The sequence below is a fragment of the Spermophilus citellus genome (genome assembly GCF_964194105.1).
Source record: "Spermophilus citellus genome assembly, chromosome: 14".
Lineage (NCBI taxonomy): Eukaryota > Metazoa > Chordata > Mammalia > Rodentia > Sciuridae > Spermophilus > Spermophilus citellus.
Genome location: NC_138194.1, coordinates 69,233,633 through 69,261,102, shown reverse-complemented (window position 1 = coordinate 69,261,102; position 27,470 = coordinate 69,233,633). Strand labels below are relative to the sequence as shown.

Here is a 27,470-nt window from a genome sequence, read left to right as displayed (position 1 = left end):
CATTTAGCTAACAGATTAAGGGACAGGTGAACCATGCATTTCTTCTGTAAGACTCAACAACTCACCCACCTGTTTCCCAAAGTTCTGTGTCTGGGGAGCTGTCTTTGTCGCTCAGTGAGCCCACCGGTTCCCTGATGTGCTGGCCCAGGGCAGCAAGCAGAGCAGGCAGGTGGGAAGAAGTACTCAGGACTGCGCGGCCTGTGGGGCAGCAGACTCCAGGAAGCCCTTATCCAGCCCTGGCACATAACAGAGCTGGGTGCAGACTACCAAGGGCACATCAGCGCGGGGCAGCAGGGAGTGCAGAGCGCATCAGGAGAAAACTGAGAATAGTCTGAAAGAACAGAAGCTGGTGGGCCTGAGAGAATGCCATTTGCACCAGCCCTGCCACCTCCCACCCCAAAAGCATGCCATGGCACCCCAGCCATGCCCACCTCTTGGGACTCAACGAGTTGTTCTATATCTCAAAAACTAATGCAAGGCCAGCCTCAGCAACAGCAAGGTGCTAAGCAACTGGGTGAGACCCTGTCTCTAAATAAAATACAAATTATGACTGGAGATGTGGCTCAGTGTTTGAGTGCCCCTGAGTTCAAATCCCCATACCCTGCCCCCACGGAAAAAAAAAAAAAACTATGCAAGAATGACATTATTGGAACTGATTCAATTAAACTAATCTTTGTTGAGCATCTGCCATGTGCACAATACAACAAGGCACAATCTCTACCTTCAGGGACCTTATTCTATATCATGGGGACCAAGGGAAGCAAGAGATGGGATTCTGGGTGAGGTTGTTGTGCTGTTTAAAAAAAAAAAAAAAGGGAAAAGGGAGAGTCAGAATCATAAGTTATGGGAGGGAAAACTTTGAATTTAAAAATTTCACCATCATGTACAGTTTCCTTATCTTTAAAGTCAGAATTATATCTACTTGTTATCAGGCACCATAGGCTTTTTTTATGCTACAGTAACAAAGACTCAAAATCTCAGTTGCATACCATGACTAAAGTTTATCTGTCACTCTTGCAAAATGTCCAATGTGAGTCCAGGGAATTCTCCAGATGCTGTTCTCATGGTGGCTCAGCTTTCCAGGAGTTTTGATCTTAAGGTACTTCTATATCAACATGTGCTTCCAAAATCATTGCAGCAGAAGTCAGGGTTTAAATGCAGGGAAATGGATGGCATTAGAGCAGATTATGCTAAGTGAAGCTAGCCAATCCCTAAAAAACAAATGCCAAATGTCTTCTTTGATATAAGGAGAGTAACGAAGAACAGAGTAGGGAGGAAGAGCATGAGAAGAAGATTAACATTAAAGAGGGATGAGAGGTGGGAGGGAAAGCGAGAGGGAAGGGAAATTGCATGGAAATGGAAGGAGACCCTCAGGGTTATACAAATTTACATACAAGAGGAAATGAGGGGAAAGGGAAAAAAACAAGGGGGAGAAATGAATTACAGTAGATGGGCTAGAGAGAGAAGAGGGGAGGGGAGGGGAGGGGGGATAGTAGAGGATAGGAAAGGCAGCAGAATACAACAGACACTAGTATGGCAATATGTAAATCAGTGGATGTGTAACCCATGTGATTCTGCAATCTGTATACGGGGTAAAAATGGGAGTTCATAACCCACTTGAATCAAAGTGTGAAATATGATATATCAAGAACTATGTAATGTTTTGAACAACCAACAATAAAAATTTTAAAAATAAAAATTAAAAAAAAAAAAGATAAAAATAAATAAATAAATAAATAAATGCTTCCCCCATGAAATGTGACACTTTCACTCCCATTTCCTTGAGAGCAAGTTAAGTGAAGAAGCTTAATTTCAAGGAGGCAAGGAAGCAAAGTCCTCCCAGCCCAAAAGACAGGAGAGCCTGAGAAATTGGTGAACAGCTGTGATGTCACTCCTTTGCCCCAGAGGGTGGATGTGATGATTAAATAAGATCAAGTTAACAGCTGAGAACCACATGGCCACACTAAGAAGGAACTGCTGGGTGGCTAGTTAGCCCCACTCAACACTAGTGACTAACTCCTTCCCACCAGCCTCAGGGACACGACTTTGATGAGTCATTAGTTACTGCAGATTTTGGAACTTTCATGTCATTCTTACAGAGTTGAAGATCTGAAGCTTTAAATTTGAGAATACAAAAATTCTGTGCGTATGAAAATGTATCTGTTTCCTTATGTTTTCATCCTGGGCTGTTATAACAAAAAGGTCATAGACTGGTTTAAACAACAGACATTTATTTCCCACAATTCTGGAGGCTGCAAGTTGAAGTCAAGGATGCCGACATGGCTGAGTTCTTGGTGAGGACTCTCTTGCCTTCTTGCTGTGTCCTCACATGATGCAGAGATTATTTATTACTTTTAAAGTTGCTAATCCCATTCATGAGGGTTCTGCTCTCATGATCTAATTACCTCTCAAAGGACCCACTTTCTAATCCCATTACATTGGACACTAGGCTTCAACATATGAATCTGGGTGTGGGGAACACATCATTTAGTCCAAATGCCTTGGAACTGTGACTTCCCAAGGCAAAATAACACCCAATAGAAAGCACCAGGCCTTAATATATAAAGTCATATATACTCATAAAAAGTCCTTTCCTGTAATTCCAGCAGCTCAGGAGGCTGAGGCAGGAGGATCATGAGTTCAAAGCCAGCCTCAGCAACTTAGCCAGACCCTGAGCAACTTACTGAGATCCTATCTCAAAATTAAATATAGAACAGGCTGGTTATGTGGCTCAGTGGTTGAGCACCCCTGGGTTTAATAAAAAAAAAAAAAGTCCTTTCTTTGTGTTTTGGGCCTTTTCAGTGGCTGTCAACTTAGCTTCAATTGGGATGAAGGAACTGGGATAAAGGAACTTTCTAACTACATTCAACTCCTAGGTCATAAGAGAGATTGTTTTGATTTAAATTGTACATTTTCTAATCATAACTCCTTGGAGAGATTTAAATCCATTCACTGCTTTCCAGGACTATGGCATCTATTGGGGAGATAACTGAGTACAGTTTCAAAATGTCCTTGGTGTTCTTGGGACAGTCTGTTCAATTATTAGCCAACTACTTATTTTCCCTTTAATCTGAGTGATGACATTTCTGTAGCAGAGGCCAGAGGGTGGGCTGGTAGCCAAACAACCCCAACAGGTAAAAGCAATGTTAGAAAGAAGAGGGGAGGGGCTAGGGATGTGGCTCAAGCGGTAGCGCGCTCGCCTGGCATGCCTGCGGCCCGGGTTTGATCCTCAGCACCACATACAAACAAAGATGTTGTGTCCGCCGAGAACTAAAAAATAAATATTAAAAATTCTCTCTTTCTCTCTCTCTCTCCTCTCTCACTCTCTCTTAAAAAAAAAGAAAAAAAGAAAAAAGAAAGAAGAGGGGAAAGAAGCAGGTCAGGGTGAGATGGGGACGCAAGGCTGATGTGGAGAGGTAAGTGCCACCGCAGCCCTCTGTAGCTGTGGGAGGACTCTGATGGAGGGAGAGGCATGGAGTGGGGACACTTAGAGTAATTGACTTTGACTTTTATCAAAAAGTTCTCCAGAGAGTACACACTTTCCTGAAATGTGCAGAAAATAATGGAATTGCGGGTGGTTGACTCATCTTCCGTAGAAAATATATACAGCCTGCAATTATACTCTCATTTGTGAGCTCACTGGAGTAATAGTTTCCTCCTCCACCATCTATATGCTCCAGAATAAGGTCTGGGTCACGCCTTGCTCACCACAAGAACTCAAAGCCTTGCGTGATGGCAAGTTTTGGCTCAATCTTGGCAGACAAAGTGAACAACAAGATCATTACAAACAAAAGTGTCTGGCCATGCCCAAGGTTCTCGTTCTGAGTATCTGTTCTTATTGCCCAGTCCCTGGGTGTAGACGGCATGGAAACAAACAGACAATTCATTCCAAGTGGTCAGGGCAGCCTCTGCTGCTACTGCACTGCAGGGGTCCAAACCCTGGCTTTGCCACATGCCTGCATGTGACCTTGGGCAGACTTCTGACCTCCCAGTGCTCTTGAGTCCTTATCTATAAAATGGTGATAAGAATAATAATGCCTGCTTTATAAGGTTGTAACAAGGATTAAATGAAATAACACCCTTAGTACTTTGCCTAGGAAGTAGCAAGGAAGAGAAAAATGTTGGTTCTCAGCATTATTAAAGCTAGAGAACTATTTTGGATACACTCCTGATCTGAATTTGTAACCCCTTTGATCTTTTTAAGGAATTTAAGCTTTAAAATTTAGCCACATGGGCTGGGATATAGTTCAGTTGGTAGAATGCTTGCCTCGCGGGCACAAGGCCCTTGGTTCAATCCCCAACATCACAAAAAAAAAAAAAAAAAAAAAAAAAAATCAGCCATATTTCTTGTTAACTGAGATTTATTGGAGGCCATTGGCACAAAGGAGATTCCATTTAGCATAATATATGGGAAAATGATGCTCTCATTTACCATTTGCATTACAGTTATAAGGCTTAACAAACATACTTAATTATGACTCTTTGCCTAGGAGTCTTTTTCTGGCTATAAGAAATGTGCTTACAGATTCCAGTCAAGTTGTGAGCCTTCAATCATGGTCTTTTTCATTTTTATACTGTGTCACCTCTGCTAGACTGGAATTCAATTTGTCACAATCCCCCTTACTGTGTGTTTGTATGACATTTGGAGGGTAGAAAAACAGTGACCAATGTTCTCTGAAAGTCACCCTGGTTTAAACATGAGAAAGACTGGTACAGAGTGCTGCAGGATTCTATCTCGTCCTCCCTCCCTCTGGCTCTGGGACAACCTCCTCCTGACTTCTCTACCAATCTCCTGGTGGTCCCCCTCCAACAGCAGACTAACTGGCTCCCCAGATCCCCTCATAAGCTCTGACCTTCCATCCATGCCAGCACTTCAGCTGATCTTCAAATCCCTTCTTTTCAATTCCTCTTCCTCAGTTTCTCCTCAAATTGTGTGAGGTCTGTTTTTCTCCGTTTTTTTTTTTGTTGTTGTTGTTGTTGTTGTTGTTGTTTGTTTGTTTGTTTGTTTGGTTTTTTTTGTTTGTTTTGTTTTTTTACCAGGGAATGAACGCAGGGGCACTCGACCACTGAACCACATACCCAACCCTTTTTGTGTTTTATTTAGAGATGGGGTTTTGCTGAATTGCTTAGGGCTTCACTAAGTTGCTGAGGCCTGGCTTTGAACTCATGATCCTCTTGCCTCAGCCTCCCAAGCTGCTTCTACTTCTTGATTGGACCCTGGCTATGAGGGTCATTGAAGCTGCTCTCCACATATAGCATCTAGTTAACCTTACTACCCAAGTAGCCACACCTTTGTGAAGTCCCACATCAATTTCAGCTGGCCCTGTGGCCCTTTTGGATTTACAGACTTTCATGACAGTGAATTAGCACATGCCTTTTCTGGCCTTAAGACTCAAAGTCTGGTGATTTCCACTTTGGTGCTTTTAGGAACCCATAGTCCCTATGTAAAAGGACTAGCGACTTGGCTGAAGGGCCATGGGAAAGCCTGAAGGGGAGAAGTTTTGAGACTATGGGTAGAGAAGACCTCTGTCCCGGTGTTCTTGCTGAGCCCTGCGACCAAGCCACCTGCACCAAAGTGCAGGAGAAAAGGAGCTACACGTGGAACCATCTGGAATATTTCTACCCCAGCATCTGACTGCAGATGCAAAAGATCCCAAGTAAGACCAGAAGAAAAGCTGACCAGCTAAGCTTCAGACCACCTACAGGAGCAGGAGAAATAAGAAAATAGTTGTTTTTAAAGTCTTTCTACTTTGATATAATTACAGACTTACAGAAAATATATAGAACTACATAGTACTTAAAAATCCCATGTATCTTTTGCCAAAATTGACCAAATGTTAACATTTGTCCCCAATTCAGGGTAAGTTATAGACACTATACTTCTTTATGCCTATGTACAACAGTATCTCCTAAAAACAAGACAATTCTCTTATATAATCATGTACAATTTAAAAAAAAAACAGAAAATTACTTTCAATGGTGCTATTATCTAATCTGTAGACCTTGTGCAAAATTTTCCAACCATCTCCAAAATGTCCTTTATAGGAAAAGAAAACCCTGGATCATGGATTGCATTCCCTTGTTTATCTACAACCTCCACCAGTCCTCTGGCTTTCTTTGCCTTTCATGACATTAGGTTGTTTTGTTTTGTTTTGGTACTGGGACTTGAACCCAGGGGCACTCTACCACTGAGATGTGTATCACTCCCATCCCTTTTTATTTTTTATTTTAAGACAGGGTCCCACTAAGTTGCTGAGGCTGGCCTTGAACTTGTAATCCTCCTGCCTCAGCCGCCCCTGTCTCTGGAATTATAGGTGTGTGCCACCAGGCCTGGTTGACATAGCAGTTTTGAAAAGTACTGGCCAGTTAGTTTGCAGTATGTTCCTCAACTTGGGTTTATCTGGTATTCCATCATGACTAGATTCATGTTGCACATTTTTGCAGAAGTATAACAGAAGGAATGTTTAATTTTTCTCAGTGCCTTGTATCAGGAGGTAAGCAATGTCGATTTGTCCCATTACTGGTGATGTTAAATTTGAATTTTGTTTATGGTGGTTTTTCTGATAGTTTTGCAACTTTGTGTAAAGCTACTATTTATCTTTCTTTCTTGTTTACTATGATTATTTTTCATTCTTCTCAGTGTTAGCAGAGTTTTTGTTGTTTAACAAACATTTGGTCAAATCAAATAAGTGGAAAAAATTGTCATTTGCTTATCTGAGTCATACTTCCTTGTGATAGTCTGCTTCTGGTTGAACATATGGATCTAAATTAAACTTGCTGAGATTCTGGCCTGCAACAAGGCCAGGCACAGTATGATGTCACATAAGCTTGGCTAAAATAGGACTCAGGGAGAATGAGTTCCACTTCAGTGAAGAGAGAGAACCCACAAGGTAATTTCATCAGAAGATTCAGCTTCAGAAGAGATACTCGGAAAAGGCAGGAGGAACCCCAGGTCCAGCACGGGCGGGGTCGCGGGAGGGGGCGCTGTCTGCACTTCCGGCAGGAGGCAGGAGAAAAGAAAATCAGCTGGAAAAGTTTTCGGCGGACACAACATCTTTGTTTGTATGTGGTGCTGAGGATCGAACCCGGGCTGCACACATGCCAGTCTCAAAGTGAACTTGTCCACTCAGGTTTCCTGCGGAGTTTTTCAAGTCCCAAATACTCAGAACAATTTATTGAATTAAAAAGGCAGAGAAGAAAAGAGAGGATGAGCGGTGCGGGGATCCAACATGGCCGCCGGCGAGGAAGCAGCAATTCCAATGTCTCCACATTAACGGGATCAGAAAGACCCATTGGAACAGCTGCAGTCTACCTACTGAGGAACTTCTAGCAAAATTCCATTAAGAGGGGGCCTGCCGGGAATTGGTAGGTTTATTAGAAGTGTCAGTTTGTCCCAGACAAGTGGATCTTGGACGGCCACGCGGGTGCAGTGGTCCAGTCCCGCAGCCACCAGCCGCTTCTGCAAGTGGCAGGTGGCCCGCCCAAACCCGCAGACGGCACCCGCCATCCCACTGTCCCGGCTCTCCCGGAAGGCCCTGCTCTCGCTCTGCGAACGGCCACCCCGCCTGCCAGGCTCTTAGCCACGCGGCCACAGCTGCCCGGCTCTACAGGCAGCCCCCCCTGCGGGTGCAGAGGTCCAATCCCATGGCCACCAGCCGCTTCTGCAAGCGGCCGGCGGCCCAGAGCGGCGTGGCCCGCCCGAACCGGCAGACGGCACCCGCCATCCCGGCCCTCCCTGGAGGCCCCGCTCTCGCTCAGCGAACGGCCAACCCACCCGCCCGGATCTTAGCCACACGGCCGCAGCTGCCCAACTCTACAGACACTCCCCGGTGGCCTGGCTCAGCAAAAGGGGTCCCCGCCTGGCCGGCAGACGGCCCCTGCCATCCCGGCTCTCCTGGCGGCCCCCGCCCACTCTGCGAACGGCCACCCCGCCCACCCGGCTCTTGGCCACGCCGCCGCAGCTGTCTGGCTCTACAGGCAGCCGGCGGCCGGCATAGCGAGAAGTGTCCCCGCCTGGCCCAGCAGATAGCCCCGCCCACCCGGCAAACGGCTCCCCCGCCAGACAGCGTGAAGGGAATCTAACCAACCCTTTACGAAATAGCGAACTGGGAACTAAAACCAGAGATTGTGTCAGACCAGAGACAAGCCAGTTCCACCCCTCCCTTCGGACACTCCGGCAAGGAGCCAGGGGCCCGCCATAGCAGAGAGGGGAAGTCACCAAAGTTCGGCCAAAGAGATTCCTTCCCAGCAGAATCTACTTTAGCAGGTGTGTGACTCCCACCCACATCAGATACAAACAACCGGGAAATTTCAAAATCTCTCCGTGGGCGTGACCGTAAGGGTCAAAGGACTCTCGACCCCCAACTCTCCCTACTGCCAGTGATGAGGGCGTGACTGTAGGGGCAGAGGGAAGCAGAGAAGACTCCCCACCCCCAACTCCCCCAACCGAGATCTGAGAGGGTGTGATGGTAGGGGCGGAGGGAAACTGAGGACACTCCAGACCCCCAACTCCTCCTACCGCCAGCAGTGTGGTTGTGACTGTAGGGGCTGAGGGAAGTAGAGGGGATCCTCTACCCCCAACTCCTATCACCACCAGCAGCGACACCAATGGTCTTAGCTGCCAGATTCCGAAGGTGTGCCCACCAAAGGGGTCCGGAAAAATTAAACAATTGACTCCCAGACCACAGCTCCACAGCACTGGGGCTTAGATGAATGACAGAGAGAGTGCTCAGTAGTTAGGGAAATAGAGCACTCGGTGGGGCTGAAAGTGTAACCAAATCCTTGGGGAACTGCCTCCGGTGAGCAGGACCTGGCTGGCTGGCAGGAGGAAGGGGAGGAGGGGCCATAGAAGTGAAACGGCTCTGGACCAACAGGATTGAGATACTCCCAGGAACCGACTTACAGGGATTGCTGTTGACACATTGAGGGCAAAACTCAGCCCGGAGGGCACAGCTTTGCCTACAGGAAGAGAAGCAAATGGATCTCTAAGACCTAATTTTATTTCCTATTTCATTTTATTTTTTTCTCTCCCTTTTCCCTCTCTCTCTCCCCTTCCAAGTTTTACTGCTCTTTCCATTCACCTCTATGCTATCTATCTCCCTCTCCTTCTTTCTTTTCAAGAGCACCTACCTTCCCCTTCCCCCCAACTTTTATCCCAAGCATTACGTCCTCCATTTCGCATAACTGTCTAAATGCAAATAGGTGTGCGCTCTCCCCCCGCGCCTGCAAGGTAGGCGGACCTGCAACCCACCAGCAGGTCAGGCCCAGCAACCTGGGAGTGGCAGAGCCGCCCCACGCACCTACAAGGTAGACCTGGTCCCAGCGGCCTGTGGAGGGGCAGAGCTGCCCCCTCCCCCCGCGCCAGCAAGGTAGGCGGAACGCTGACCACCAACAGAACAGACTCAGTGGCCTGCGGAGGGGCAGAGCTGCCAACCACGCCTGTAAAGTAGGCGGACCTGCGACCCACCAGCAGAATAGGCCCAGCAAAGCGCGGAGGGGCAGAGTAGCCCCACGCACCTGCAAGGTAGGCGGACCTGCGACCCACCAGCAGATCAGGCCCAGCAGCCTGCTGAGGGGCAGAGCCGCGCCCTCCCCCCGCTCCTGCAAGGTAGGCGGACCTGCGCCCCACCGGCAGGTCAGGCCCAGCAACCTGCGGAGTGGCAGAGCCGCCCCACGCGCCTGCAAAGTAGGCAGACCTGCGACCCACCAGCAGACCATGCCCAGCGGCCTGCTGAGGGGCAGAGCTACCCCCTCCCCCCGCGCCAGCAAGGTAGGCGGAACTGTGACCACCAACAGAACAGGCTCAGTGGCCTGCGGAGGGGCAGAGCTGCCAACAATGCCTGCAAAGTAGGCGGACCTGCGACCCACCAGCAGAGTAGGCCCAGCAACCTGCAGAGGGACACAGCCACCCCACGCACCTGCAAGGTAGGCGGACCTGCGACCCACCAGCAGATCAGGCCCAGCGGCCTGCTGAGGGGCAGAGCTGCCCCCTCCCCCCGCGCCAGCAAGGTAAGCGGAACTGTGACCATCAACAGAACAGGCCCAGTGGCCCACAGAGGGGCAGAGCTGCCAACCACGCCTGCAAGGTAGGCGGACCTGCGACCCACCGGCAGAATAGGCCCAGGAACCCGCAGAGGGGCAGAGCCACCCCACTTGCCTACAAGGTAGGCGGACCTGCGACCCACCAACAGAACAGTCCCAGTGGACTGCAGAAGGGCAGAGCCGCCTCCCGCGCCTGCAAGATAGGCGGACCTGTGACCCACCAGCAGAACAGGCCCAGCGGTGTGCAGAGGGGCAGAGCTGCCCCCCCACCCCCGTGCCTGCAAGGTAGGCGGAACTGTGACCACTGACAGAACAGGCCCAGCGACCCGCAGAGGGGCAGAGCCGCCGCCCGCGCCTGCAAGGTAGGTGGACCTGCGACCCACCAGCAGAACAGGCCCAGTGGCCTTCAGAGGGGCAGAGCCGCTGCACGCGACTGCAAAGGAGGCGGAACTGCGACCACCGACAGGACAGGCATAGCGGCCCGCAGAGGGGCAGAGCTGCCGCCCGCGCCTGCAAGGTAGGCGCACCTGCTACCAACCAGCAGAACAGGCCCAGCGGCCTGCCGATGTGGTAGGCACATTGCCCCAATTGGAGGAGGAGCAGAGCCCCTGCCCGCGCCTGCGCGGGAGACTTTGCAGCTATACAAGAGTAATACAAATATATAGGGGGAAAATTCAATAACACAACAGTCTCAGTAAGCAGAAAGAAACGCGAACAGTATGAAGAGACAAGGAAAGAAAGGACCACAAGCAATGCAGGTCAATTCAACGTTAGAAGAGGTAATATCTGCAGCAGATGGAATGTCAGATAAAGAATTCAGGAGATACATGCTTCAGATGATCTGGAGTCTCAAGGAAGACCTTAGACAGCAAAATCAGACAATGAAAGATCTCTTCAACAATGAATTACATAAACAAATCCAGGAAGCAAAAGATCAACTATACAGGGAGATAGAGGTTATAAAAAACAAACAAACAGAAATCCTAGAAATGCAGGAAGCAATAAACCAACTTAAAAACTCAATTGAGAATACTACCAGCAGAGTAGAACACTTAAAAGATAGAACATCAGACAATGAAGACAAAGTATTTCAACTTGAAAAGAACATAGACAGCTCAGCAAGACTGTTAAGAAACCATGAGCAGAACATCCAAGAAATATGGGATAACATAAAGAGACCAAACTTAAGAGTCATTGGGATACAGGAAGGTATAGAGGTCCAAACCAAAGGAATGAGCAATCTATTCAATGAAATAATTCAAGAAAACTTCCCAGACTTGAAGAACGAGACAGAATCCCAAATCCTAGAAGCCTACAGGACGCCGAATGTGCAAAATCATAAGAGATCCACACCTAGACACATTATAATGAAGATTCCCAACATACAGAATAAGGAGAGAATTTTAAAAGCTACAAGAGAAAGGAAGCAGATTACATTTAGGGGTAAACCAATCAGGATAACAGCTGATCTCTCAACACAGACTTTGAAAGCTAGAAGATCCTGGAATAACATATTTCAAACACTGAAAGAAAATGGGTTCCAACCAAGAATTGTGTATCCAGCAAAATTAAGCTTCAAGATGGAAGATGAAATTAAAACCTTCCACGATAAACAAAAGTTAAAAGAATTTGCAGCTAGAAAACCATCTCTCCAAAAAATCCTCGGCAAAACATTACAGGAAGAGGAAATGGAAAATATCAATGAAAACCAACAGTGGGAGGTAGGACAGTAAAGGGGGGAAAATAATCAAAGAGGAAAACAAACCATATTCAGTAACATAAATAAACAAATGTGGCCGGAAGGATAACCCATATCTCAATAATAACCCTAAATGTTAATGGCTTAAACTCACCAATTAAGAGACACAGGCTAGTAGAATGGATCACAAAACATGACCCAACAATATGCTGCCTACAGAAGACGCATTTGATAGGAAAAGACATACATAGACTGAAGGTGAAAGGTTGGGAAAAATGATATCACTCATATGGACTTCGGAAACAAGCAGGAGTGTCCATACTCATATCAAATAAAATAGATTTCAAGCCAAAGTTAATCAAAAGGGATAAAGAGGGACACTGCATACTGCTCAAGGGAACCATACACCAACAAGACATAACAATCATAAATATATATGCCCCAAACAATGGTGCAGCTATGTTCGTCAAGCAAACTCTTCTCAAGTTCAAGAGTCTAATAGACCACCATACAATAATCATGGGAGACTTCAACACACCTCTCTCACCACTGGACAGATCTTCCAAACAAAAGTTGAATAAGGAAACTATAGAACTCAATAACACAATTAACAACCTAGACTTAATTGACATATATAGAATATACCACCCAACATCAAGCAGTTACACTTTTTTCTCAGCAGCACATGGATCCTTCTCATATATTATGTCACAGGGCAACTCTTAGACAATATAAAGGAGTAGAGATAATACCATGCATCTTATCTGACCATAATGGAATGAAACTGAAAATCAACAATAAAATAAGGAAGGAAAAATCATGCATCACTTGGAGAATGAACAATAGGTTACTGAATGATCAATGGGTTATAGAAGACATCAAGGAGGAAATTAAAAAATTCTTAGAGATAAATGAAAACACAGACACAACATATCGGAATCTATGGGACACATTGAAAGCAGTTCTAAGAGGAAAATTCATTGCATGGAGTTCATTCCTTAAAAAAAGAAAAAAAACAACAAATAAATGATCTCATACTTCATCTCAAAATCCTAGAAAAAGAAGAGCAAAACAACAGCAAAAGAAGTAGAAGGCAAGCAATAATTAAAATCAGAGCTGAAATTAATGAAATCGAAACAAAAGAAACAATTGAAAAAATTGATAAAATTAAAAGTTGGTTCTTTGAAAAAATAAATAAGATCAACAGACCCTTAGCCATGCTAATGAAGAGAAGAAGAGAGAGAACTCAAATTACTAGCATACAGGATGAAAAAGGCAATATCACAACAGACACTTCAGAAATACAGAAGATAATCAGAAATTATTTTGAATCCTTATACTCCAATAAAATAGAAGATAGTGAAGGCATCGATAAATTTCTTAAGTAATATGATCTGCCCAGATTGAGACAGGAGGATATAGACAACCTAAACAGACCAATATCAATTGAGGAAATAGAAGAAACCATCAAAAGATTACCAACTAAGAAAAGCCCAGGACCGGATGGGTATACAGCAGAGATTTACAAAACCTTTAAAGAGGAACTAATACCAATACTTTTCAAGCTATTCCAGGAAATAGAAAAAGAGGGAGAACTTCCAAATTCATTCTACGAGGCTAACATCACCCTGATTCCTAAACCAGACAAAGACACTTCAAAGAAAGAAAACTACAGACCTATATCTCTAATGAACCTAGACGCAAAAATCCTCAATAAAATTCTGGCAAATCGGATACAAAATCATATCAAAAAATTGTACACCATGATCAAGTAGGATTCATCCCTGGGATGCAAGGCTGATTCAATATACGGAAATCAATAAATGTTATTCACCACATCAATAGACTTAAAAATAAGAACCATATGATCATCTCGATAGATGCAGAAAAAGCATTCGACAAAGTACAGCATCCCTTTATGTTCAAAACATTAGAAAAACTAGGGATAACAGGAAGTTACCTTGACATTGTAAAAGCAATCTATGCTAAGCCTCAGGCTAGCATCATTCTGAATGGAGAAAAATTGAAGGCATTCCCTCTAAAATCTGGAACAAGACAGGGATGCCCTTTCTCACCACTTCTGTTCAACATAGTTCTCGAAACACTGGCCAGAGCAATTAGACAGACGAAAGAAATTAAAGGCATAAAAATAAGAAAAGAAGAACTTAAATTATCACTATTTGCAGATGACATGATTCTATACCTAGCAGACCCAAAGGGGTCTACAAAGAAACTATTAGAGCTAATAAATGAATTCAGCAAAGTGGTAGGATATAAAATCAACACGCATAAATCAAAGGCATTCCTGTATATCAGTGACAAATCCTCTGAAATGGAAATGAGGACAACCACTCCATTCACAATATCCTCAAAAAAAAAAAAAATACTTGGGAATCAACCTAACAAAAGAGGTAAAAGACTTATACAATGAAAACTACAGAACCCTAAAGAGAGAAATAGAAGAAGATCTTAGAAGATGGAAAAATATACCCTGTTCATGGATAGGCAGAACTAACATCATCAAAATGGCGATATTACCAAAAGTTCTCTATAGGTTTAATGCAATGCCAATCAAAATCCCAATGGCATTTCTTGTAGAAATAGAGAAAGCAATCATGAAATTCATATGGAAAAATAAAAGACCCAGAATAACAAAAACAATGCTAAGCAGGAAGTGTAAATCAGGTGGTATAGCGATACCAGACTTCAAACTATACTACAGAGCAATAGTAACAAAAACAGCATGGTATTGGTACCAAAACAGGCGGGTGGACCAATGGTACAGAATAGAGGACACAGAAACCAACCCACAAAACTACAACTTTCTTATATTTGATAAAGGGGATAAAAGCATGCAATGGAGGAAGGATAGCATCTTCAACAAATGGTGCTGGGAAAACTGGAAATCCATATGCAACAAAATGAAACTGAATCCCTTTCTCTCGCCATGCACAAAAGTTAATTCAAAATGGATCAAGGAGCTTGATATCAAATCAAAGACAAGGCATCTGATAGAAGAAAAAGTTGGCTACGACCTACATACTGTGGGGTCGGGCTCCAAATTCCTCAATAGGACACCCATAGCACAAGAGTTAATATCTAGAATCAACAAATGGGACTTGCTCAAACTAAAAAGTTTTTTCTCAGCAAAAGAAACAATAAGAGAGGTAAATAGGGAGCCTACATCATGGGAACAAATCTTTACTCCTCACACTTCAGATAGAGCCCTAATATCCAGAGTATATAAAAAACTCAAACAATTAGACAATAAGATAACAAATAACCCAATCAACAAATGGGCCAAGGACCTAAAGAGACACTTCTCAGAGGAGGACATACAATCAATCAACAAGTACATGAAAAAATGCTCACCATCTCTAGCAGTCAGAGAAATGCAAATCAAAACCAACCTAAGGTATCATCTCACTCCAGTAAGATTGGCAGCCATTATGAAGTCAAACAACAACAAGTGCTGGCGAGGATGTGGGGAAAAGGGTACACTAGTACATTGTTGGTGGGACTGCAAATTGGTGCAGCCAATTTGGAAAGCAGTATGGAGATTTCTTGGAAAGCTGGGAATGGAACCACCATTTGACCCAGCTATTCCCCTTCTGGGTCTATTCCCTAAAGACCTAAAAAGAGCATGTTACAGGGACACTACTACATCGATGTTCATAGCAGCACAATTCACAATAGCAAGACTGTGGAAGCAACCTAGATGCCCTTCAATAGACGAATGGATAAAAAAAATGTGGCATTTATACACAATGGAGTATTACTCTGCATTAAAAAATGACAAAATTATAGAATTTGGAGGGAAATGGATGGCATTAGAGCAGATTATGCTAAGTGAAGCTAGCCAATCCCTAAAAAACAAATGCCAAATGTCTTCTTTGATATAAGGAGAGTAACTAAGAACAGAGTAGGGAAGAAGAGCATGAGAAGATGACTAACATTAAACAGGGATGAGAGGTGGGAGGGAAAGGGAGAGAGAAGGGAAACTGCTTGGAAATGGAAGGTGTTCCTCAGGGTTATACAAAATTACATACAAGAGGAAGTGAGGGGAAAGGGAAAAATAATACAAGGGGGAGAAATGAATTACAGTAGAGGGGGTAGAGAGAGAAGAGGGGAGGGGAGGGGAAGGGAGGGGGGATAGTAGAGGATAGGAAAGGCAGCAGAATACAACAGACATGAGTATGTCAATATGTAAATCAGTGGAAGTGTAACTGATGTGATTCTGCAATCTGTATACGGGGTAAAAATGGGAGTTCATAATCCACTTGAATCAAAGTGTGAAATATGATATATCAAGAACTATGTAATGTTTTGAACAACTAATAAAAAAACATATTAAAATCAAAAAAAAAAAAAAAAAGAAGAAGAAGAGATACTCCTCCAAATGAGTCTGGTCAGCCAGGACACAGGCCATTCAGTTTCTGTTGAAGCGAGTATGGCCACCGTCTCCTTATCATTCAATTTGAAGTCAAGGACCTGAATGAAGATTCTTGGCAAGCATGCCAGGGTCACAAACTTGGGGATCACCACCGCATTCCTCTGGATCAGAACTGAAGTCAAGATTTTTTGTGCTTTGCAGCAATCTCCTTCATCTTGGGATCCTCCAGTAATGAGGGGTCCTCTAGTTTGACCTAAGATCTACAGGAGAGTCCAGGGGGCTGTCGTGTGAAAGTGATGCCCTTGGAGTGGCAGTACTGGATCAGTTTCTCCTGGGAGAGATATGAATGACACTTGATCTGATTATAACTGGTTTATATTTAAGTCCAGGTTATTCAAGAGCCTTTCAATCTGAAGGTGGTTGAAGCTGAAAACACCAAGGGCTTTCGCCAACTCCTCCTCATCCACCAGTTCCTCCACGACCTCCCAAGCATCCAAGAACGTTGACTTACCAGTGAGGCTATTGCCCGTATTGTCTTTGGGGAATAATCTTTCCCAGGTTGAAACATCAGTGGCCAGTGAGTAAGAGAGATGTTCACATAGGCCAATTTCAGATCCTGAGCGTCTTCTCCCAGGCTTCTTTCAGAAAGCTTCTTTCAAAGATGCACCACCACTTGCTAACAGTGAAGAGGTCGTCCCACTTTGCCACCCTCTCTTGGTTCTCCTCTTGGATGGCTTCTTCCACCTCATTCTTGTCCTGATAGACAGAGGTGTAATCTATATGGTGATAGCCTGCTGCAATGGCCCCCTTCATGGCTTCTTTGCCTGGGGGGACTTTCACTGTCTCGAACCATAATAGGCACTTGGCTTTGATGCTGTTGCCATTAATACAGAAACAGTTCAGAGAGAGCAGATAGATGTCAAGTTATAATTTTCGTTGTAATTAAATCTTACCATGATACTTTGAGACCACACAACTATCCTTTACTCTCCAAGACACTATAATGCACTAGCTTAGTATCCACTGACAATTCCATTTACAAATTAATTATTACCATGGTGATTGCCTAATGTTGATTTTCTAATTTCATCATTCTTTCTTCATTTATTAGTTAAGAGTCTACTGTCAGGAAAAAAAAAAACTTTTTCTTCTCCCCATTTATTTATTTATATTGGTCTTAACTCACTGGTTTCAATTTGATTCAGTGGGTTATAAATAGTTACTATCATATTTTTTCCTGATGCTTAACCTCTTACAGATTTGGTCTTTGAGAGCCTCTTCAAACTAACCCCTCTTTTTCATATGTTTCCATGATTTGGGGGCACTTCTGTATTGTTTTGGCACAAGATTTTTTAGGCTCATCTTGTATTGTCTCTGCCTCAGCCTTTGAATCAGTCATTTTCCTACGGAACCCTAGTTCTTTTTAGTGGGGAAGAGTATTTAGAAACCAAGATGGAGGTAGTAGGCATGCTCATTGTTATTTCAGTGTCGATGTTTTTTGGCCCCCTTTGTGCTCATATCTAGAAAATATATGTATGCACACACACGTACACACACACACATAAACACCCACTGTAGATACTACTATCTATTGTTGATTCCATCTCTTTATGTTAAAAATCATTAGTTCAGCTTCATGGTGGCATATGCCTATAATCCCAATGACTCAGGAAACTGAGGCAGGAGGATCACAAGTCTGAGATCAGCCTTAGCAACTTAGCCAGGCTTTAAGCAACATAGCAAGACCCTGTATCCAAATAAAAAACAAAAAGGGCTGGGCTTGTGGCTCAGTGATTAAGTGCTCTTGGTTTCAATCCCCAGTATCAAAAACAAACAAACAAAAAACCCAAAAACATTATTTCAAATCATGAGTTTACCTTTTCCAATTGCTGAAATCATGGATCCTATTACCCATGATATATTGTCTTATTTTCTTAATCCTGGAATATGCAGAGAACAGTTTCAAAATTGATAACCCATACACCTGCAGAACAATAACACACACCAAAAAAAAAAAAAAAAAAAAAAAAAAAAAAACACCTACGACTTGAGTTTAGTGTTTACAGATGGTTTTTGTCTCTAGCCTCAGGGGAAATGATCCAAATACTTTTTTCAAAAGTTGCTCAAGATAGTTATATGGTGGTTGTTTTAAGCTATGGAGTTCTGGGGTGGTTTATTTTGCAAGAGATTGTAGAACGACTTTGCAAATTAGCACTCTCCACATTCCAATATGAAAAAGAAATCGGGCTTCTGGAAGAGGACTTTCACCTGACCCCCCACAGGAATAGGCATTCTGGGTGGTGGCATTTCTCAGGTGAATCTGGAAGAGCAGCACTGGCCTGGGGCTTATTTACAAGTTGAGGAGTTTGTCCTGGGTATCTGGTCTCTCTTGTTTTTCCATCATTCCTATTTCTCACTTTGCAGATACCTGCTTACTGTCTACCAGCACATACTCTATGGTTTCCTGGCTCTGCCTAGGTCTTCCTCCCAGTTCTCCATTAGACTTCTCAGTTCTCAGCTGTGAATGACCTGTGACTTCCTGGGAGGAGGACTGTCAACTATAGTTAAACAAATTCCTAATGCAGTGAGAGACTATTAGTTGATGAACTGGGTCCCCAGGGCACTTCTGCACCATGTTTGTTAAACTCAGGCTTGGGGAAGGGTAAGAGGGAGATAAAGGTCTTTGGAACTTGTCTTTCTGTCCTGACTCTTGACCCCTGCCTACTTAATCTGGAGTCTTGAACTGTCCTGCTGGAAGAGCTGGAGGTAATATGTATAATAAATGCTGACTTGAAATCTATTGCAGATAAATAGATCGATATAACTCAGATGAGGTCTTACTATGCTACCTAGGCAGGCCACAAACTCCTAGCCTCAAGTGATCTTCCTGCCTCAGCTTTCCCAAGTAGAAGGAACTACAAAGTATATGCCACTGTGCCTAGCAATTACAATATTTTATTATCCCCTGGATGACTTAATGCAAAAGTAAATATGTTGGATTTCTATACTTACGTTACTGAACTAGTAAGCTCATGGGCACTGATATGCCTGTAGCTCCGGATGTGATGGATGTCCTACTGTCCATCACTTGAGAAATACATGAGGTAATATGTTAGCTAAAAGAACTGGTCAGTGGAAACTACAGAAGAGCCCCCCCCCCATCCCACTACTACTATCAGCACCTCAGGGTAAGAGAAAGTCCTGCGAAGAGAAGTCCTGTCTGAGCTGCTACCTGGCTTTGGCACATGGAGCATTCATGCCTTGGCCAGTACAGCAACTGCTCCAGAGAGGGTGAAGTGGACTTCAGAAGCAACTAGAAGGATGCCTCAGTGACCACAAAACTATTTCTAAGGGTGTTCAGAAATTATTTTGGGGAAAATAACCTTGTAATAAGAACAGAGTTGCCATTAGAATCATGATGAGGGCTTAGAGTCATTTAATTTGGATTTTTAGAGAGCTAAAACCTTATTGTGTACCCCAGACTGGCAAGAGAGGGCATAACTCCTGATATAATGCCATGTCAGGTGAGAAATGACGCCTGCCCATCTGAATTGTTCTCTGCTGCTAATTTCACAAGTGTCTCAAGGGCAGAGCATGATAAGTGAGCAAATGAATTTCAATATCACAGAGAGATTTCCAGGGAGCTACATTACAAATTAATAACTAAGCTGGATTTGGAAGGATGATTAAAGTACCTGGCTACCTTATCTTTGCTGGCAGAGCTTCTTCCCTTTGGGATTTTGGGATGAATTTCAGGGGATCCATGTCCCCTCAAATTACATGGAGTTTTGTTTAAAGTTGTGCTTGTGTGTCTTCATGAGGAGAGAACGTCAGTAGCTTTCTTTATATTTTCAAAGGAATAATTTTCTCAAGGTTACACAGCTGACTGGAACAGTCTGTCTTCTAGACTCAGCTTCCTCCTGATTTAACAATTCCAACCAGGAAGATGAGACTAATTTTATAATTCTACCAATTCTCCTTTACTAGCAGTGTAACTTGCTTTGAGGGGTTCAGGGAAAGGAACAGGGGATGAGAGACATAGGTTTCTTTCTCTAACTAGGCTCACTTTCTCACACACTCTATTCTATGTCCCCTTTCCCCATTCTACCTTTTTCTGTAGCCCCTGTCCCACTTAGCAGCATCACTGTCCACCCTGTCACACTGCAGGAAATAAACAATCTCAACTCCTCCCCTCAACCAGGCATTCCCTGCAGACATGGTACATGAAGCTGGAGGTGGCACTGGATGGGAGTGTTGCAGAAGGGGAAACAGAAAATCTTCAGGAATCAAACCTGCACCCCCTCCTTGTGGACTTCCCACAGCACCTCAGAGGCTCTACCTTGACCTTGGCCTCTTTTCTGGCCGGTAAATTGATGCATCCCCAAAACATGCGGGGTCCATGGTGGGCTTGGTGGTGTTTGTCATAGCTGTTTTTCTTCCTCCCTCTTCAGTATCCTTTCTAGATACCTGGTTGGTCAGCTTTGCCTCCTAGTTCTGCCTTCCTCTCTTCACCTTTCTCCCATGGCCTCCTACACTACCCTCAAAGTTCCCTACCCCTGCACATTCCACTTAGTAAAAATCTCCTTCATGACCCATATCTTTTCACATTCAGAATTCATGAGTATGATTTATACAATATGCTAGACTTAAGCAAATGACCACTGAGAGATTAAGCCAGAAAGAAGGGAAAGACTATGTGCCAGGCTCCTTGAACTTAGATTCTGGCTAGTAATAAGAATGATAATGGTTCCTACCTCATGAAATTGTCACAAAAAATAACGCACGTGAAGTGTTTAGAACAGCACCAGATGCTCAAGAAGCTCAAGAGGTTATAGATTTCCTCCAACATGAAGGCATATAGGCATCCCAAGGAGAGCAATGATTTGGTGATCCTTCAAACCAAAATTACTAAATGTTTGTTCAAACTTTCTTTGGGGCAGTGGTTCTCAAACTTTGACATGCATCAGAATGCATGCCCCCAAATGTCTGATTCAGCAGGTCTAATGCTGACTGAGGTTTGCTTTTCTAACAAGTTAATGCTGCTGGTCTAGGGGCCACACTTTGAGAACCACTGATTTAGAGCCTTGGTTGTCTATTAGAACCACATGGGAAGCATTTAAGATACCCAATTTCTAAGCTGTTTCTGAGGAAATAAATGAAGACTCTCAGCCCCAGTGACACAAAAGCCATTTATTCAGAGCTTGCTCTAGCAAAGGAGACACCATTGCTTGTGTTTGGCAGAGACTCAAAGGCAGGCAGAGGACTGGGAGAAAGGGACAGCTTCAGATGTGTTCTGATTGGGGCTCATGGGCATGGAGAAGCTCCTAATTCCTAATTCATCAGTTAAGTGAGGTGTGTATATTTGACTGTCACTGGAAGGTTCTAAGAGGGAAATGGGCAGAAATTAGGGAATCTGGCAGTTACCATGAGTCCTGAGTGTTTGGGGCCAGTTGCTACAGAGGTTAGGGTTTGGCTTCCTGGATGGGTTGGTGCAGATTGCGGGTCAGAGTTCTATTTCTCTAAATTATCTGGTTGCCATACACTGTATATTCAGACTCTTTTATATTCTCAAAAGAGTAACTTGACCACTTAAATCAGAATCAGTGAGGGCAGGATCCAGGTTTCCATATATATTTTTGAAGTACCGGGGATTGAATCTCACCTTGCTTTACCACTGAGGTACATTCCCAGACATTTTGATTTTTTATTTTGAGACAGGGTCTCACCAAGTTGCTTCGGGCCTCCCTAAGTTGTCCAGGCTGGCCTCAAACTCGTGATCTCCTCCTCTCAGCCTCCAAGTCACTGAGATTATAGGCATGCATCACAGCATCCAGCTCCAGTAATTTTTTTGTGTGGTGGGGTGGTACAGGGGATTTAACTCAGGGGCACTCAACCACCAAGCCACATACCCAGCCCTATTTTGTATTTTATTTTAGAGACAGAGTCTCTCTGAGTTGCTTAGCGCCTCACTTTTGCTGAGGCTGGCTTTGAATTCGCTATTCTCCTGTCTCAGCCTCCTTGAGCCATTGGGATTACAGGTATGTGCCACCATGCCCAGCTGTCATTTTTTTAAAGCTCTCCAAAAGGGAGCTAAGGTTAAGAACCATGATTTTGAGGATGAGCCTGAGCACTCTGCAGGAGAAGGTGCAACAGAAAGAGGGACAGCTTTCTGCTCTTCCTCTGCTCTCCCCGCCCAGAACTAATACCATTCTCCTAACAATGCTGTTCATGTTCATCTCTGTACCTGGAGGCAACTCGAAAAGATGGATCCTCCTTAGTGCAGGCACTTATCAAAATTATGACAACTGATAGGATTCACCCCAAGAGGAGTTCTTTCCCTCATCTCATTGACCTCTCAGTGTCTTTTATCATCTCTTATAGATTGGCTTCTAATGAAATTAAAATAAAAATCCAAACCCACTGGGAGCACTAAAGCCCTGCCAATTCTCCAATCCATATGCTGGCCCTATCTCCCCAGGTCTCCATTCCCCTTCTGCCCAGCTGAGCTCAGCCTGTTCAGCCACAGGACCGCCTCTGCTCCTCTTCTTCCCATGACTTGTACATTCTCATGGCTCAGACCCAGGCCAAACTCCCACCGAAGAGCAGCCTCCCGAGCCCTCTCTGGAGAACCTTCTCCTTCTCTCCCATCACTTTTTGCCCTATTGCTCTATTTTTTATTCTCTGCATAGTGCTTACCACTCTCTGAAGTCAGTTCATTTATGTAGTCATTGCCTCTCTCTCAGCAGGGTGTTTGTCTGAAGGCAGGGTATTTGTCTGTCAACCAGACACATCTGTGTTCTTGATTCATTCATAAGGACTTTGCTCTCTGCCCTGTCCTTTACCAAGTCTGTGGCTTTGGGTCAGTCACTTCAGCCTCTCTGAGCCTCCATGTTCATATCCATAAATGTGAGAAGTGAGAGGTCCCAGAATTTCTTCTAGAGATGCTGCCATGGTATCCATCTTGATGGATTTAAGCTGGAGTGCAGCTCTCCATCACCACCTCTGCACTTCAGAAGGGCTTAACTTATGGGATGGCTACAATGTCCAATAGTAAGTTTAGTCAAGAGGGTACGGAGCACTGCCAAGGTCTTCCTGTTCTGCCACACACGCAGCAACCAGTTCCAATGGCACCCAGAGCTAGCTGGTGGCCCACCTTCCAATAGTCTGTGCTCCTCATGACAAGCATGCCCTGATTCCTTATGGCCCTTGGGTGAAATCCACATCCACTGAACCAGGAAAGGAGGCATGGCAGCTGGAGAAGTCCCTCCAATCTCCTGTGGGAGTATGGGTCACCAGCACCCTCCAGCAGCACCCTCCTTTTTCTTCATTACGGGATCTCACCTAGAGCACACTTTCCCAGGCTGCTCGATAGGTTCTGTAGCTGGGCCTTCCTGCCTGGCACAGGACTCTTCCAACAGTCAACCTCTGCTTGGGGACTCCCCATTACCTGGCCAAGCCACTGCAGTCGGGTTATTTCTACCCAGTGGACTCTTCCTACTCTCCTTACACAGACACCCAACATGAATAGTGGTCAGAAACCTCTCCTGCTTCCTCCCAATTCTGCCCCTTTATCCTAACAGGTGTTCCCCCCCAACCCCAGGGGTCTTGGGCTTATTAAATCCAATATATGTATCTTCTTCTCGGAAGCCTGACACAGAAGAGCTGGAAACATGTCCAGAAGCTCCTGGTTTTGATCTAGCCCTAGAACAGCTTGCAAGATGTAAATTTTTAATGAAGGCGTCATTGATCAGGAAACACCATCTCCTCTAGTACAGGCTGGAGCAAGCTCAGCTATGGGAACAAATACTGCTCTCCCAGATCAGGCTGAGTGAGGTGACCCAAGACTCCTGGAAGAGAGGAGTCATGGAACTCACAGGAACACATAGTTTGGGAAGTCCCCCCCATCCCCCTCTCGCCCTGTTCTAGAATCCCCGGAGGACAGATGCATCATTGTCCTTAAGGTTAGCTCATCCTAAAAGGAAAGAGGAATTTGTCAGAGAGGAAATGAAGACACACTTGACAAGTAGAACTAATTGATGGTGGGATGCAAGAGGAAGTTAGGGAGGGGGAGCAGCAATGCACTTAAGAGGAAAATGTGCCTTGTGGACTAAGTCCAGAAGCAATCCCCACTCGACATCTGAAGTATTCAGTAGGCACCTAAGTGCAGGAAGTGCTGCTTGGAGGGATTGTCCAGAGCAAGGGGAGACAAAACCACAAGACTTCTCAATGGGACATCTGGGAGCTCATATCCTAGCCCAGTGAATTTCAAATGGGTTCCCTCAAGTGACTTCAGGGATTCCCTGGAAGAAGGGTCCTCAAAGACATGGCTCTCCTTGCCTTCTCATTCTTTAGTCAAAACATTTTCCATCACAAGAGTTCTGTCTATCCAAACCAAGACTGGAATCCACTGATCTAGTCTTACTCTTTCCTTTTACTCATAGAAAAATGAAAGCCTAGAGAAATAGTGCGACTTGCTCAAAGTCACACAGCAAATGAACAGCAAAAGTGAAGGAGTCAGACCCAGTGTGCTTAGCTCAAGTCCCATTCTTTTTCTGTTTCATGTGTCACCCTCTGGAGGAATGAATAATTTCTACGTCAGTTTAGTGCTCTGAAGATTGGACATTATCTATTAAGCTGAATCAACAAATGGAGCAGTTGTTCAGATGAGGTTGGACAGATGTGTCAATTTCCTGTTTAGAGAAGGTGGAAGGAAGCAAAGAGATTACTCTGCCTTCCTCCCAGGTTGTCATTTACATTGAGGTCACTTGCATTTACTCCTGGATGTTCAAATTCATCATCTGACAAATGTTCCCCCATAGAGGCATGTAGAGTAGAGGAAACAGCACAGGTTTGAAGCCAGGCAGGTGTGGTCTGGAGCCCTGACTCCTCCTCAAGGACCTCAGACAAGCTGACGTCATCCTCTGGAGCCTCAGTTTCTCTTCCTGTAAGTGTGGACAGGGCTGTGCCTGGCACACAGTGGGTGCTTTCTGTAAGTGGAGCATGTAATAGAAGGCTAAGAAGATTTGACCTTCAGATGGTGATGCATTCAAAGTCATGGGGAAACCAGTGCATGTGGCCATGAAAGGACAGCAATTTCTGAATTTTCGCCACTGAGAGTAAGGAATTCAGAAGAGGCAGAGACAGGTATGAATAAAATAAACCCCCCAAATGATTTAGAAGCGAGAGAACTCACCTTGAGATCTGGGATGGTGGCAGGTGGGGAGGTGAAGCTGGGGGGACATGAGGACAGGCTGATAGCATGAGGGGCAGAGGTAGAAGAACCCAAGTCACTGAAACACTGGGAGTGGACTCTGGGGACCTGGGGAGGGAGAGAACAAAGTGCTGAAGGGCAGGAAAGCTACAGAGGCCTGTCTTGCTGCTCCAACAGGAAGGGAATTGTGTGCAGCTAGCATGGGTCCAGTGAGGTTCAATGTGGTGGATTCTGGGAATGGTGAATTGTCTTGATATGAACTCTGAAAAGGAGCTAAGGAAGGGTAAATTCCAGGTTCCCTCAGCTTTACTTACTCCAGTTTTTTACAGGTGAGGAAACTGAGAAACAAAACAAAAGACTTCAGCAGCTTCCCCAGTCACACAGTTAAGTGACAAGAGTTGGTCTTGGAACCCAAACCTTTAGATTTCCTTTGTCCTTCATCCCTTCCAGTTTCAACTGCCCTATATTCTCCCTAGTGCCAAACACAGGACTGGGCAGACAGATAATAAATACTCCAGGAAATGCAATAAACTTTGACTGTAATTCAAATAAATCACAAGTGTTCCGAGTGTTCCTTTACACTAAGTGCACACTGAAATCTTCAGGGAGCTTTAAGAAGAGAAATATTGATCCCCAGATTCCAACGCACCACTTGAAAGAGAATCTCAGGGGCAGGCCCTGGGCATCAGTATTTTTTAAAATTCCCCAGGTGATTCTGGTGTGCATGGGGCCTGCTGCAAACACCTGGTCCAGTCCTGTGTCACAGCTCTGGAGTGACACACCATCTGGGTGATCCACAGGCCCTTCTGTGCTTCCCTCAGCAGCCACGGGTCTCTCCCTCCCTCCCTCCTTCTCTGCCATATTGCCTCTTAATTTGGTCTTCAGACTCCTGGTGATGACTAATTAATCCTTCCAGAACCATCGAAGAAGACCTGCTTATGGGTGAACCATCTGGAGCTCCTCCTTGGTTGAATTGGACTTTGGGGAGGATGAGAGAAAAAACAGTGGGAGATGACTCACCCTCCAGATGAAACACACAAATTGCATTCAGTCAAGGCGGCTTGTGGTGTTTGGGGCTATAACTTTCCCCCTGCTTCTCAATGGTTCCAGATGGTAACTTTTCTCTTTCTACATGCCCGTGTCCACACTCACCTCCACAGACAGAGAGGCATAGATTTGCCATGCTACTCCTATTTCAGTTCACAAAGTGAATTTGGTATTTTTATAAAATGCTTCAAGGACTAGACAGATCCCTCACACCATAGTATTCTTTTATAGTAGTATTCTCCTTTATAAAAGGGAGTGGGGAGGGCAGGAGTCAATCAATCACCCACTATTTATTAAACACCTAGTTTGATTAAGAGATGGCTTTAGAGCCCACTCAGATTTACTTTTTAGGATCCAATTGCTCATTTCACAGCTGCCTTTATGGCAGCTACAGATGACTCTTGGGTGTCATCCTCTAGAGAAAAGTGTCTCCTTCCAGGACGTGGGACTCCTTGGTGTATGCCCCATAGCCCATGACTGACTGACAAGAGGGTGCCAAGCCCCAGCCTGAAATGAGATGGCTTATGCTCCTGAAAATCAAGGTGAGCTTAACTTGAGCCACTTCCTTGATCAGCCCCTTCCCCTGCCCCATTCCCTGCTCTCTTAGAAAGGTCCCCTTACGGTGCTCCTTAAAAGTTTTCAGGCTTTGAGATTTTTTCTTAGAAGTCTTTCTAGCTGCCACTATGTTAAACCATGATTCTTCCTTGGTAAACACTCCTTGGTTTGTTACAAAGGCAAAACAGACACACAAAAAGTTAAAAGAAGTAACAATGGCCATTTGGAGGGACAGAAAAACAGATGCACAGTTTTTGATAGTTTTAGAGACAGAAGGTTTCACTGGATGATGGCAAAGACCTACCTGTGGACGAGGAAATGGCATGGGCGAAAATATGAAGAAAAACAAGGTACACAATATAAAATCACAGGGCAGGGGTTCTCAAAGTAGGTGACATTGAAACTCCCCAGAGGGATTCTGAAAACATGAACCATTAGGCCTTCCCATCCTTTAGGTCTGGGTCGGGCCAAGAATTTGCATTTCTAACAAGCTTCCAGTGAGAACTGGTGTTGCTGGTCTGGCA

General features: G+C 44.7%; 1 pseudogene across 1 annotated transcript; it reads right to left on the bottom strand.

Moving 5' to 3' along the window:
- Positions 1-7,813: 7,813 nt before the first annotated feature.
- Positions 7,814-16,946, bottom strand: LOC308633505 (aldo-keto reductase family 1 member B10-like; annotated as a pseudogene). Its single transcript has 2 exons — positions 16,132-16,946; positions 7,814-8,013 (listed from the first exon to the last, which is right to left on the bottom strand). The product of its transcript is annotated as an aldo-keto reductase family 1 member B10-like (transcript).
- Between the last annotated feature and the right edge of the window lie 10,524 nt (positions 16,947-27,470).